Source organism: Ambystoma mexicanum, chromosome 8, assembly GCF_040938575.1.
Source record: "Ambystoma mexicanum isolate Mex_15411 chromosome 8, UKY_AmexF1_1, whole genome shotgun sequence".
Taxonomy (NCBI): Eukaryota; Metazoa; Chordata; class Amphibia; order Caudata; family Ambystomatidae; genus Ambystoma; species Ambystoma mexicanum.
Window position 1 is genome coordinate 1,632,009,642 of NC_090929.1, and position 14,037 is coordinate 1,632,023,678.

A 14,037-nucleotide genomic window follows, 5' to 3' on the forward strand; every position below is an offset into this window, starting at 1 on the left:
ATTTCCCGTGGACATGCTACTATAGCAAGATGTGAAAAGTGAATGGTGTTCACCTATAAGATTGCATTTAGAGAGAAGTAGGGTCCCCTCCTGTCACCCACTTGTGAGGCAAAAAACCTTGGCGTCATCTTTGACTCCTCTCTCTCTTTCTCTCCACACATCACGTACCAAGAAGTCACATTTTTAGCTTCATCTCCTCAGGGGCATTCTACCTTTCTTCACCTTCCCCCAGAAGTTCAATGTCTCCAGAGCCCTGGTTCTCCTTAGGCTTGACTACTGCAATAGCCCAACTAACCCAGGATAGGACTGCAAGACTTATCCTTGGCCTCAAGCCGCATCTCTACAGTCCTAAAATCTCTCCACTGGCTTCCTGTGACTGCAAGGATCAAATTCAAGGCCCTTTTGCATCATCCACAAAGCTATCTGTGACCTGGGACCTCCCTGCATCCAACTTTCTTTCCCGTAATACCTCCGGCCAGATTCCTTTGCTCTTCTGGCTCCAACTTACTGCAGGTCAAACGTTTCTCCAAGCAAAGAGTAGGACGTATATCCCTTTCCTCGGCTGGTGCCCCCCTCTGGAACAGCCTCCCTCTCCCCCTCAGACTTTCAGACTTGAGCCGGATCTTCTTAAGTTCCGGAAACTTCTCACAACCTTCCTTTTCTCCTCTTCCTTCCCTCTCTCCCTCCCGTACAAAACTCTCCATCTGCCACTGTGACTGGAGCCTCGTCCCTTCAGAGTCATCCAGGGACCAGATCACCCCACATCAGTCCCCCCCAGCATCCTTTGCCAGCAGTTGCGCTCGGGCTCCGTTCCTGGACTAGCCCAACTTAGTCCTCCCAGTCCACTGCACTCATCCTCCCCTCCCACCTCTTTCCCCTGGCACTTGCCACCTTGGCCCGACCAGCACTTGCCCACCCCCACCCGTAGGTAGCCCACACCTGCACTTCTCCGTTTAGACCCCGCCCCCCAGGATTGTCACAAGGTCAATATAGACGTTCTTTGTTGTTGTATGTATTGTTTATGACCTCCCATGCTTGTGGTGCTGGAAACACCTGTGTATAGGCGCCATACAAATGTCCAATAAAATAAATAAAGTCATCTAAATGGTTGGTGGTGCACTTTGCAGTGTCTTCTCTGGAAAGGGTTAACCAGTGATACGCCAATAGTTTTTGCCTTCTGTAAGGCTACCCATTTATCCAAATGTCAAATGGAGTGAAAGAAAAGGCACTTCCAGAGTAAAAGCGGTACTCTTATATAGGTTTTTAGTTTGAAAACGTATGGCTTGAAACACCAAAGTTTACTTTGAAAATTAAAGTTTAAAATTAGACCGTTTGAGATACTTTGCATTAATATGCCTTTAAAAAAACCTAAACGATGAGTTAAAAAATATGCATTTCCTTGGTACATTGTTTAATTTGTATGTTATGTTAAAAGTACTTTTTCATCTGCTGTCCCCCACCCGCAACATCCCGCTCTTTTTTCTTTATATCATGTTCCCACCCAGTCGTCATGCAGTGGCCCACAGTGGCTTCTTTTATTAGTTTGGCCCATGACAGTCATGGCCCATCTGGGTCACACAACACAGGATGTTTTACTTGTCTTCTCATCTCGTGCTTGGTTAGAGCTAAACTGATCTTCTTATTACAAATACAACTACGATATTGGCCGCCATCAACACATAAACCCTTCATCCTAGTTATTTTTAATGGCTGCTATTTTTCACTTTTTCTCATTTTCTCTTTTGGGTTTCTTACTTTTGCGTTTCCAAGGTATCTTTCGAACTTGAATCTTTTACTTTTTTGTTTTCAAATCTGCATCATATCAGATACGGGTGTGTCAATAACATGGGGGTCATTTTAAAGTAAATGCAATTTGCATGCAGTGGACTGCAACTAGGGGTGTACCGAACTTCGGCTTCGAGTAAGTATTCAGCCGAATTCTGGCTGAAAAAAAGCTTTTCGGCTCCGGCTGAATAGTTTCTTGCCATTCAGCTGTTGTCGGATACTTTGTCATTCTCATTTGAATACAATGCAACAAGAACTCAGAAAGGCAAATATAGACTTCAGTTTGCAAAACTGAATAGAATTAGACCAGGCACTTAGCCACAAGACCAGACAAATTGCTATCACACAGCTGTAAAATATCTTATATTGTAATATGCTCTTTAGGGTATTTTTGTTACAGATTCTAGATAAAAGGTGCTCACCTTTTATGCTTAGCCAGCAACAAAACCGGAAAAAGAAATTCTTTTGGCAAATGTTTATATGCAATGTTCCCTTTCTTCAGTTGGAAAAGACAATGGGCCTCATTACGAGTTTGAGGGTAGCCATGCCCTTAATAAGGGCATGGCTACCCCCAAACTCGGGTCCAGGTCCCGCAAAAGGGGATTTACCGGGCCAATCCGACCTTGGAGGACCCTGTAAATCCCTTTCGCGGGACCCGGAACCGGTAAGTCCCCGTTCCCATTTGAGCCCCCATAGGGCTCAATGCGAATGGGGAGGATGGCAACGGCCCCCTTAATAACGGGGCCGTTTCTGCCACCCGGTACTGCTCGCGCGCGCTGCTCTGCACGCCTGGTCTGAACAGGCATTCCAGAGCGGCACCCGCGAGCATAAGCGGAATGTTGCAGAGAGGTAACAATGGCGCAGGTAGCAATACCGGCGCCGTTGTTGCCTTCCCGCAGCAATTGTAATGAGGCGCAATGTGCATATTTCACTTTAGGATACATTCAGTTCCTGTCATGTCACTTCCCATTGCGTACGTCATAGCCACACCCTTTTCTTTTTCTAAGGACTTGAGTCCTGAGTTTAACATTATCTGATATTTTATCAGGAATTATAAGGTGCATATGTCTGTGTATTGGCGAGAAGGATTGGCGAGGATAAGTGAAAAGTATGCAGCATTTGTTCCTATGGGCCATGCCCATGGAGAAACATTAAGAATTCACAGTAGGTAGTGGAGACTAACGTGGCTTAGTTATGTCAGGCAGAGTAATAGTTCCCCACCTAACAGGCCTCTGTGAGGAATTTATGTTGGGTAATCTCTCCAGTTCCACAGTGGGCCAGTGTGTGACAGCCGATTGTAAATTGCAATATCCATTTCATTCATTGCAACCTAGTCCTTTCGCATTTGTGAAGCCTCCTACTTTGACTGGCACTGGTTTTGAATATGCAACAACATTCTGTACATTTGGCCCCTTAAGTTTGGTTAAACCTGCTTTTTTTCGGCAATTATACTTTAAATAAAGATGCTGCATTGATTACAATGAAGAGTAATAATAATATAGAATGCATTTAAAATTGTGCTTTTTTTAATACGTATGTTTTTCAAGTTTGGAACATGATTTATTAAATAAAGCAACTATACAGCACATGTGAGCGTATTCCATAGGGTTCCATTGGCTTTACACCTGCATGAACATCTCATACAGTCAAAGCCCGTTGCTCTTCCAACGTGGTGCAAAGCAAAGATGCAAACTCCACTTTGCCCCTCTCCTATTCCTAAGAAGGGGACAGACAAGTGGCAGAGTGTTAAATCGAGGTGTGCAATCATTATGCCTCACTTTTACGCCTCCCTTTAATGCACCGCCCCATGAAAATGACCCACATAATGTCCACTTCAGGCTAACGGACGCCTTCAGTTTACAGTAGTTCACGGCACTTTACATTTAAAGTAAACAATTCCACTCTCGTCCATTTTTCTTACAGATCTTCAAGTTAAACTTCAGGGCAGCAGCAGCCGGTGTGCAGGACGTGTTTACATCTTTTCAGCTGTGCTTGAGGGAACGGTGTGTGACAATGGCTGGGACCTGGACGATGCACAGGTGGTGTGCCGACAGCTGGGCTGTGGATCAGCTGTGGCTGCTCCGCGTGGGGCCTACTTTGGAGAGGGCAACGGAGCCATTATCTGGGACAACGTGCAGTGCTCTGGATATGAAAGCTTCCTGTGGGACTGTCCCAAGCAGAGGGGGAACACCAGATGTCGTCACAATCAAGATGCCAGTGTGATCTGCTCAGGTATGCGCTAAAGCATAATATGCATTATTTGATATTTGCACTTATTGTATTCTTAAGAATTTCCATCTGAAATGCTACATATAGGCGGTTAGGAGCGTTGGCCGTGTTTTCGCCGTGAGTATTTTACATGTCTGGACTTTCAACCTATAGTTTTCGGTGTGGACGTTTTCGTCAACTTTTTTCTTTTAAAATGCAAATGTATTAAGTGTTTGGGGTAAGGGTTTTGGGGTGCTGGTTGGCATGCTTATGTAATGGGGGAGGGTTGTTGCGGAGTTATCCCCCCCCCCTTTTAAAAAAAGAGAAAAATCGACGAAAACGCCAACAGCACACACTGTACGTTAAAAGTGCAGACATGTAAAACACTGGCGGAGAAAACACATGGATCCGATTGGAGGAATTGCCCAGATCTAGGCAGAGCAAGCAAGGTTAACATTCCACAGCTAGGCAGACATGTAACCTCCTGGCGTCCTTGGCTCCTCTCGAGGTGGTGCGCTGGAAACGAGCTCGCAGCACAATGCAGGGGAACACATCATTACCCAACAGTGAGTGAAAGGCACACATGCTGTGCTAGTTCTATGTTACTCATGTTACATGTGTTCCATACAATTAGGTACACTGTCATGCTGAGACAAAGGGCAGTGGCTATGGTTAGGGGAATGTGCATAAGATCACACAATGAGTAAAGACGTATCAAACAGAATGCACTCAGTAACCTGGATACATACACGCTAACATTCAGGATGTGCAAGTAGAATGTGATACACATATCTGAAAACAGATGTGGAGAAACCACTTAAAAGTGCCTCATGATTAAAAGGAAAGTAAGGGAGAACACCAGGGGGTGCGGACCATGATGGCCACGTACAGACAAGCTCCTGCAGCCTCTGCCCTGAAGTGAATGAGGCCGTTCTCCCCCACCGCAACCCCGGTCTGCGATGGGAGTGTAGTGACCCCTGGGGAGGCTGACCAATAAGAGAGATCGATTCAAGGAAGCTGCTAGAGATGCAGGTGGAAGGTCCTGGAGAGCTGGCCCGGGCTTAGCCAAGGACGTGCTCCAATCCCGATGGGGACTCCGACACTGCATACTGGTGAAGCGCTTTTTGAAAAGCTACGGTGCAGCCGAGGGGGCTCTGTGGATGCTAGCAAATAAGGAGGGTGGAGGAGGGTAACCCGCTGTCTCTCTGGAGACGATTGAGGCACAGCACCAGGAGGAGCAACGGGCAGTATACTTGCCGTCCACTGTGTTAGTGACAATTCTCATAAATGTGCTAATTTCCCTTACCTTTAGAGAACCCGAGCAACTTTGCTGGATTTTTAGGACTTTAATTTTTACCTGGAAAGAGTGTGAGTTTTTTTTCCCACTCTTTCATGTATTTTGATGTGTGTTTTACTTTTGTGTACTTTGGATACAGAGTTTTAGACAACTCCAAAGTCATCATCTTTTCTTGTGTGTCACACAGCACCCTCAGTGCAGTGGCACAGAGATGTCTTCCAGACTTCCCAAGGTTTAAATACCTTCTATGGGACTGACTACTGTCTCCCAGTGAATGCAAAGTTAACTTGACTTTGCTAGTCTTTTTAAATTGCTAGACCCAGCACAAACTATATATAAGTTTGTATATATAAGTTTATATAACTATATATATAAGTATTCCATTGCATCTGATCAGCTGGGACACAGAATCTTGTGGGCCATGCGTGTGTTTTCTTGTTGTTTGCTGCGTGTTTGCTGAGGAGGTGGTTAAGGGTGGGGTCACTGCACAGCAAGCAGGTTCATGCACACACCATCATTGGAGTGAACCTGTGTCACTATGTCAACATCCATCATGCAGGCGGTGTCCAGTATGGGGGGCCTGCCTGCAGGTTGCCGTCACAGGTGATGGGTGGGGGAACATGAGACGGGGCCTGCCTGCAGGTTGTCGTCACGGGTGATGGGTGGGGTGGGGGGAACATGAGACTGAGCCTGCCTGCAGGTTGCCGTCACAGGTGATGAGTGAGGGGACCATGAGGCAGGGCATACCTGCATGCTGCAGTCACAGGTGATGGGTGGGGTGGGGGGAACATGAGGTGGGGCCTGCCTGCAGGTTGCCGTCACGGGTGATGGGTGGGGTGGCGGGAACATGAGGTCATGGGTGGGGTTACCATGAGGCGGGGCCTGCCTGCAGGTTGCCAGCACAGGTGATGGGTTGGGGGAACATGAGTTGGGGCCTGCCTGCAGGTTGCTGTCACGGGTGATAGGGGGTCCGATGTGGTGTGGGCTGCCTGTGGGGATGGTCATGGGTGATGGGGTCCCATGTGGTGTGGGCCGCCTGCGGAATGTGGTCATAGGTGATGGGGGATCCCATTTGGTGTGGGCTGCCTGCGGGGGTGCTCATGGGGGCTGTGGGGTGTCCCATGTGGTGTGTGCTGCCTGCGGGCTGTGGTCATGGGTGAAAGCGGTCCCATGTGGTGTAGGCTGCCTACGGGGTGTGGCCATGGGTGATGGGGGCCCATGTGGTGTGGGCTGCCTGCAGGGGATGGTCATGTGGGCTGTGGGGTGTCCCATGTGGTGTGTGCTGCCTGCAGGGTGTGTCATGGGTGGTGGGGGTCCCATGTGGTGTGGGCTGCCTGTGGGGTGTGGTCATGGGGGCTGTGGAGTGCCCCATGTGGTGTGTGCTGCCTGCAGGGTGTGGTCATGGGTAATGGGGGGGCCTGCGGGGTGTGGTCATGGGTGATAGGGGTCCTATGTGGTGTGGGCTGCCATGCAGGGTGTGGTAATGGGGGCTGTGGGGTGTCCCATGTGGTGTGGGCTGCCTGCAGATTGTGCTCATAGGTGATGAGGGATCCAATGTGGTGTGGGCTGCTTGTGGGGTGTGGTCATGGGGCTGCGGGGTGTCCCATGTGGTCTGGGCTGCCTGCGGAGTGTGGTCATGGGTGATGAGGGATCCCATGTGGTGTGTGCTGCCTGCAGGGTGTGGCCATGGGTGATGGGGGGTCCCATGTGGTGTGGGCAGCCTGTGGGTGCGGTCATGGGTGATGGGGCATCCCATGTGGTATGGGCTGCCTGCAGGGGGTGGCCATGTGGGCTGTGGGGTGTCCCATGTGGTGTGGGCTGCCTGCAGATTGTGCTCATAGGTGATGAGGGATCCAATGTGGTGTGGGCTGCTTGTGGGGTGTGGTCATGGGGCTGCGGGGTGTCCCATGTGGTTTGGGCTGCCTACGGGGTTTGGTCATGGGTGATGGGGATCCCATGTGGTGTGGGCTGCCTGCGGTGGGTGGTCATGGGGGCTGTGGGGTGTCCCATATGGTGTGGGCTGCATGCGGGGTGTGGTCATGGGTGATGGGGATCCCATGTGGTGTGGGCTGCCTGCGGGGAGTGGTCATGGGGGTTGTGGGGTGTCCCATGTGGTGTGTACTGCCTCTGGGGTGTGGTCATGGGGGTCCCATGTGGTGTGTGCTGCCTGCGGGGTGTGGTCATGGGTGATGGGGGGTCTCATGTGGTGTGTGCTGCCTGCGGGGTGTGGTCATGGGTGGTGGGGGTGTGGCTGTCCCGTGAGGTGGTGTCAGGTTCCAGTGGATTTGTACGTGTCTCGCGGGGAATGCATGGGGATTCCCATGCAATTTGGCTGGGATGCGTCCAGGGTCTGCACTGAGTTTGCACACGATTTGGCTGGGGTGCGTCAGGTTTACGCACTGACTTCTCACGTGATTACTCCATCCGCACGCCAGCCAAATTGCATGAAAACTCAGCACGTACCCCAGATGCACCCCAGCCAAATCACGTGGAAACTCAGCCTGTACCCCGGAAGCACCCCAGTCAAATCACATGGAAACTCAGCACATACCCTGGATGCACCCCAGCCAAATCGCGTCGAAACTCAGCACGTACCCTAGACCCCTGCCCAGCCAAATCGCATGGGAACTCAGCACGTACCCTGACGCATCCCAGCCAAAATCGCATGCGAACTCAGTGCGTACCCCAGCCAAATTGTGTGGGAACTCAGTGCATACCCCAGACTCACCCCTGCCAAATCACATGGAAACTCAGCGCTTGCCCCGGACGCACCCCAGCCGAATCGCGTGCAAACTCAGCACTTACCCCGGACACACCCCAGCCGAATTGTGTTGGAAATCAGAGCGTACCCTGGACGCACCGAGTTTTCACGCAGTTTGACTGGGGGTTGCAGTATGCTCGACCAGGGATGGTGCGTGGGCTTGAGCCATGTTAAGCATTTTGCTGGCTTTTTACTGCACGTGGGGGCGTGTTGGAGCAATCTCACGAAATGCTCTTGAATGTTCATCAAAAAATGTTTTTCATCTTTCTATTACTGGCTTCGTCCTAATCTGGCCCTCATTTTGTTGCAAATCAAAACAATCTACCAAAATACAAATTACTTTAGCTAGTTTAAAAAAGATCATATTCACATAATTCAATGTATCGTTTTATTCGGAAGATGCATGGTATCATTCAAAGATGGCTGCTAGTTTTGGCTTCCAGATAGTTTCCTTAGAGACAGTCATCCAAGATGGCTGACTCCATGAAATGTGCTCAAAGAGTTCCAAGATGGGCAGGAATGGGTGGGATTAGCCATAGGGATTAGCATGGCTAGTGACAGGGAACAGGGGACATTCAATAACCTAACAACTTTGTATCCCTCCTCAAATGTCATCTCCATTGGAAAATAATTACAGACCCTCATTCAAAGCCCATTTTGGAAGCTCTTATGTTAAAGCTCTTATTTTAATGACAATAGTTTTGGCTTAAATGTAGCGCTTTCAGTGCAGCTTAATAGCCCAAACTAAAAAGCCACCTTTCTCTAAATTGTGAAACGGAGGCGCGTGCATTGAATCAAATACCACAATACCTCCAAAAATGTCCAGCACGTATCATAAGGTATACCTTCCTACGGCTCCGGCTTAATTTACTACCAACTCGAGAAGTGCTGGTAAGGACTAGCTAATAGAGGCATTGCTATTTTGTAGATTCTGCTCACAACAGGACCAAATAGAAACAATGCAACATATCATTATGACCTGTCCCGCCCTCAACGATAAAAGACACTTGTTCAGAGATATGCTTCCTCAGTCAAGAATGGAATATGACACAAACGAGAGATGGGCACAGATTCTTTGTGCCGTTAAAGTTCTTATTTTTAGAATTATTCAATTTTGGACATCCATAATTTCCAAATCCATTGAAGAGAAAATGGCACAAGAGATATAGACATGATAGCAGAGTCTGGAGATGACACTAGATCTTGTTGTCTTATTTTATGTATAAGCTAGTAATTTGGGATATGAAATAATGAAAAAGTTTATAATAAACTATAACATTACCAAAAACAAAAGTGTGCACTGATTTCACAGACTGCATTTTAAAAGACTCAGTTTGATAATGTTCACTAATCACAGACACACACGCGCGCTCACACACTCTCATATATACTACATATGTATGTGGATGAGAGTAGAGGAGTGGAGGGGTGGAGATGTGGGGGGTTGAAGGTCATGGGGTAGGGAGGCGTGTCATGTGGGTAGCCCCATAACACGAAAACAAAGCTGACAATAGGGTGATCAAAATAGGTTGAACAAATTGAAAAGTTTGAAAGAAAGGTCTGTGTAGCTGCATTGAGCCACAAAAGAAATGCAACAACCTGGTGACAGGTGCCTCGAAGTTCAAGTCCCCAAGATATGGAACACTTTGATATTCAGCAAATGAATGAGTGCAGCTATGAATTTAGGTATGTATAGCATATATGAAGTGCAAACCTACCTGGGAATCTTGAGAGGGCTATACATAGGGGAGGAACCCAGAGGGTTAGAGGTATGGTAGATGGGTAGCAGAGGTTGTAAGGATGGGTGGGGAGAGTAGGAAAGGTGCTGGGCTCCTCAGAGTGGCGCATTCAGTGATTGGTGACATGTTCTTTGAAGAGTAGGGTCTTTAGTTCCTTCATGAAGTATATGATGGATGGGCTAATCCGATCTGCATTGGGAACTTGCTTGTTTCAGAGACTGTGGGCCAAATTCTCAACCATTATCACAAGTGAAAGGGGCTCAGAAAATGAACAGCTCTCAGTTGCAATCATTGCTGAAATGCTCAGGTTACCTTATCATCAAAGGCAACCAAAGCATTTCAGAAAGCTCAAAGATGTGCTGTGAAGCACCTTTGCATAGTCTAATCAACCCTAATGTATGACAAGCGTCTTAGAAGCCACATCGTTGCTGGGAGTGCATTTCACCCAGACGGGCAATTAAAGGGCCAGTCTCTGTGAAATGTCAGAGTAAAACAAGTATTTCCATTCCTGTCTGGGGGATGGAAAGGCAAGTGTGACAGCCCTGGTTGAACCCGCAGCTGTGTCACTTCAAAACGCGATTTAGAAATTACCCTGCCATGATTTGCCCTCCCCTATGCCTGTTTCAAAAGCTCATTTCAGGGCATTTAAAAGTGCACCTGGTTTGTAAATTCGGAAAGTGATTTCAAATGGCCTGAAACGCTCCCTTCTGTGCGCAAAGGGGGAAACAAGGGCATCTGAATGAGAGAGAGCATCTCCTCACTTGCACCAAAAAAGGTTTGAGAATCTGGCCGATTTCCCGCGTGGCAATGTTGTGGTTTCTCGTGGAGTGTTAGTCTTTGGAGATGGTGTTTTTCTTGTCCAGGTAGAGTGGTGTTTTTGTTGTGATGCAGGCTGGCATGAACTTGATGTGCTCGAACTTTCTGGAGCCGGTAACACGGTTTTTGACCTTCCTGAATTGCTTTCAGAGGGGCCAAGTTTGCATGTGTGACCGCTGTGAGTAATTGGTTGCCACCAACCAGGTGAGTGATGGTCAGGTCTTGGAAATTGGGCCAGGGATAAAGTGCTTGACTTTGTGGAGCAGCAGAAATTGACACCATTCTATTTGGGACTTCTTGGTGACCAGCGTTTTGAAGAGTGGTCCCAGTCGATGGTAAAGCAGAGAAAACGTATTTCACTTAGAAATATAATGACTTATGTCTACTCACCTTACTTTTCAAGTTCTGCAACACTGTTTTTGTTTCTACCCACCTTTATATATTAATCAACTCAACATGGTTCACTAATTATACCCATGATCTTTGCTGCAACTTCTAGACCAAATGTTTATGCTGTAGAATATGACAAATAACAGGTAATTGAAGACTGCAGCGATACAAAATCGTATTTTTCTAATTATTACAAATAAAAGACATCGGGCCTCATTAGTAGTTTGGTGGTAATTCCAATTGAAATGCCACCAAACTCAGTTACCATTAGTACCACTGCAACTGGTGGAATTAGCACCTGATTATGAATGTGGTATGAGCAGTTTTAATTCCCATTTATGAGTCTATAGGATAGGACAGCATTGGACATTTTGTGCATTTTCCGACGGTGGTAATTCTGCCTGCGGTAAATCCACAATATTTTGGAGGTAAAGCAGCCAAGACACCTCGCAGCTCGATGTTGGAATTCTCTCTGCCTCTTTACCACCAACCTCGAATTTGGTGCTGTGGTAAAAGTGGAGATGAATCCATTACTGCACAAAAAAAGTGCTTAACGACAGACGAAAAAGAGGTATTTTTACTCCTCTGCTTTGTCTAATTTACCTTTATGTTCATCCTTTCTTTTAAAAATATCTGTGTGTATAGTCTGGGTGTGTGTGTGTGTTGGGTGGGGGGGAACATGAGTTGGGGCCTGCCTGCAGGTTGCTGTCACGGGTGATGGGGGGTCCGATGTGGTGTGGGCTGCCTGTGGGGATGGTCATGGGTGATGGGGGTCCCATGTGGTGTGGGCCGCCTGCGGGATGTGGTCATGGGTAATGGGGGATCCCATGTGGTGTGGGCTGCCTGCGGGGGTGCTCATGGGGGCTGTGGGGTGTCCCATGTGGTGTGTGCTGCCTGCGGGCTGTGGTCATGGGTGAAAGCGGTCCCATGTGGTGTGGGCTGCCTATGGGGTGTGGCCATGGGTGATGGGGCCCATGTGGTGTGGGCTGCCTGCAGGGGATGGTCATGTGGGCTGTGGGGTGTCCCATGTGGTGTGTGCTGCCTGCAGGGTGTGGTCATGGGTGATGGGGGTCCCATGTGGTGTGGGCTGCCTGTGGGGTGTGGTCATGGGGGCTGTGGAGTGTCCCATGTGGTGTGTGCTACCTGCAGGGTGTGGTCATGGGTGATGAGGGGTCTCATGTGGTGTGGGCTGCCTGTGGGGTGTGGTCATGGGTAATGGGGGGGCCTGCGGGGTGTGGTCATGGGTGATAGGGGTCCTATGTGGTGTCGGCTGCCTGCAGGGTGTGGTCATGGGGGCTGTGGGGTGTCCCATGTGGTGTGGGCAGCCTGCAGAGTGTGCTCATAAGTGATGAGGGATCCAATGTGGTCTGGGCTGCCTGTGGGGTGTGGTCATGGGGCTGCAGGGTGTCCCATGTGGTCTGGGCTGCCTGCGGAGTGTGGTCATGGGTGATGGGGGTCCCATGTGGTGTGGGCTGCCTACGGGGTGTGGCCATGGGTGATGGGGGCCCATGTGGTGTGGGCTGCCTACGGGGTGTGGCCATGGGTGATGGGGGCCCATGTGGTGTGGGCTGCCTGCATGGGATGGTCATGTGGGCTGCTGGGTGTCCCATGTGGTGTGTGCTGCCTGCAGGGTGTGGTCATGGGTGATGGGGGTCCCATGTGGTGTGGGCTGCCTGTGGGGTGTGGTCATGGGGGCTGTGGAGTGTCCCATGTGGTGTGTGCTGCCTGCATGGTGTGGTCATGGGTGATGAGGGTTCCCATGTGGTGTGGGCGGCCTGTGGGGTGTGGTCATGGGTAATGGGGGGGCCTGCGGGGCGTGGTCATGGGTGATAGGGGTCCTATGTGGTGTGTGCTGCCTGAGGGTGTGGTCATGGGGGCTGTGGGGTGTCCCATGTGGTGTGGGCTGACTGCAGAGTGTGCTCATAGGTGATGAGGGATCCAATGTCATGTGGGCTGCCTGTGGGGTGTGGTCATGGGGCTGCGGGGTGTCCCATGTGGTCTGGGCTGCCTGCGGAGTGTGTTCATGGGTGATGGGGGATCCCATGTGGTGTGTGCTGCCTGCGGGGTGTGGTCATGGGTGATGGGGGATCCCATGTGGTGTGGGCTGCCTGTGGGTGCGTTCATGGGTGATGGGGCATCCCATGTGGTATGGGCTGCCTGCAGGGGGTGGTCATGTGGGCTGTGGGGTGTTCCATGTGGTGTGTGCTGCCTGTGGGGTGTGGTCATGGGTGATGGGTGGTTCCATGTGGTTTGGGCTGCCTACGGGTTTGGTCATGAGTGATGGGGGTCCCATGTGGTGTGGGCTGCCTGCGGTGGGTGGTCATGGGGGCTGTGGGGTGTCCCATATGGTGTGGGCTGCATGCGGGCTGTGGTCATGGGTGATGGGGATCCCATGTGGTGTGGGCTGCCTGCGGGAAGTGGTCATGGGGGTTGTGGGGTGTCCCATGTGTTGTGTACTGCCTCCGGGGTGTGGTCATGGGTGATGGGGGTCCCATGTGGTGTGTGCTGCCTGCGGGGTGTGGTCATGGGTGATTGGGGGTCTCATGTTGTGTGGGCTGCCTGCGGGGTGTGGTCATGGGTGGTGGGAGTGGGGGTGTGGCTGTCCCGTGAGGTGGTGTCAGGTTCCAGTGGATTTGTACATGTCTCGCGGGGAATGCATGGGGATTCCCATGCAATTTGGCTGGGATGTGTCCAGCACTGAGTTTGCACACGATTTGGCTGGGGTGCGTCAGGTTTACGCACTGACTTCTCACGTGATTACTCCATCCGCACGCCAGCCAAATTGCGTAAAACTCAGCACGTACCCCAGATGCACCCCAGCCAAATCACGTGGAAACTCAGCCTGTACCCCGGACGCACCCCAGCCAAATCACGTGGAAACTCAGCGTTTACCCTGGATGCACCCCAACCAAATCACGTCAAAACTCAGCACGTACCCTAGACCCCTGCCCAGCCAAATCGCATGGGAACTCAGCACGTACCCTGACGCATCCCAGCCAAAATCACATGCGAACTCAGTGCGTACCCCAGCCAAATTGTGT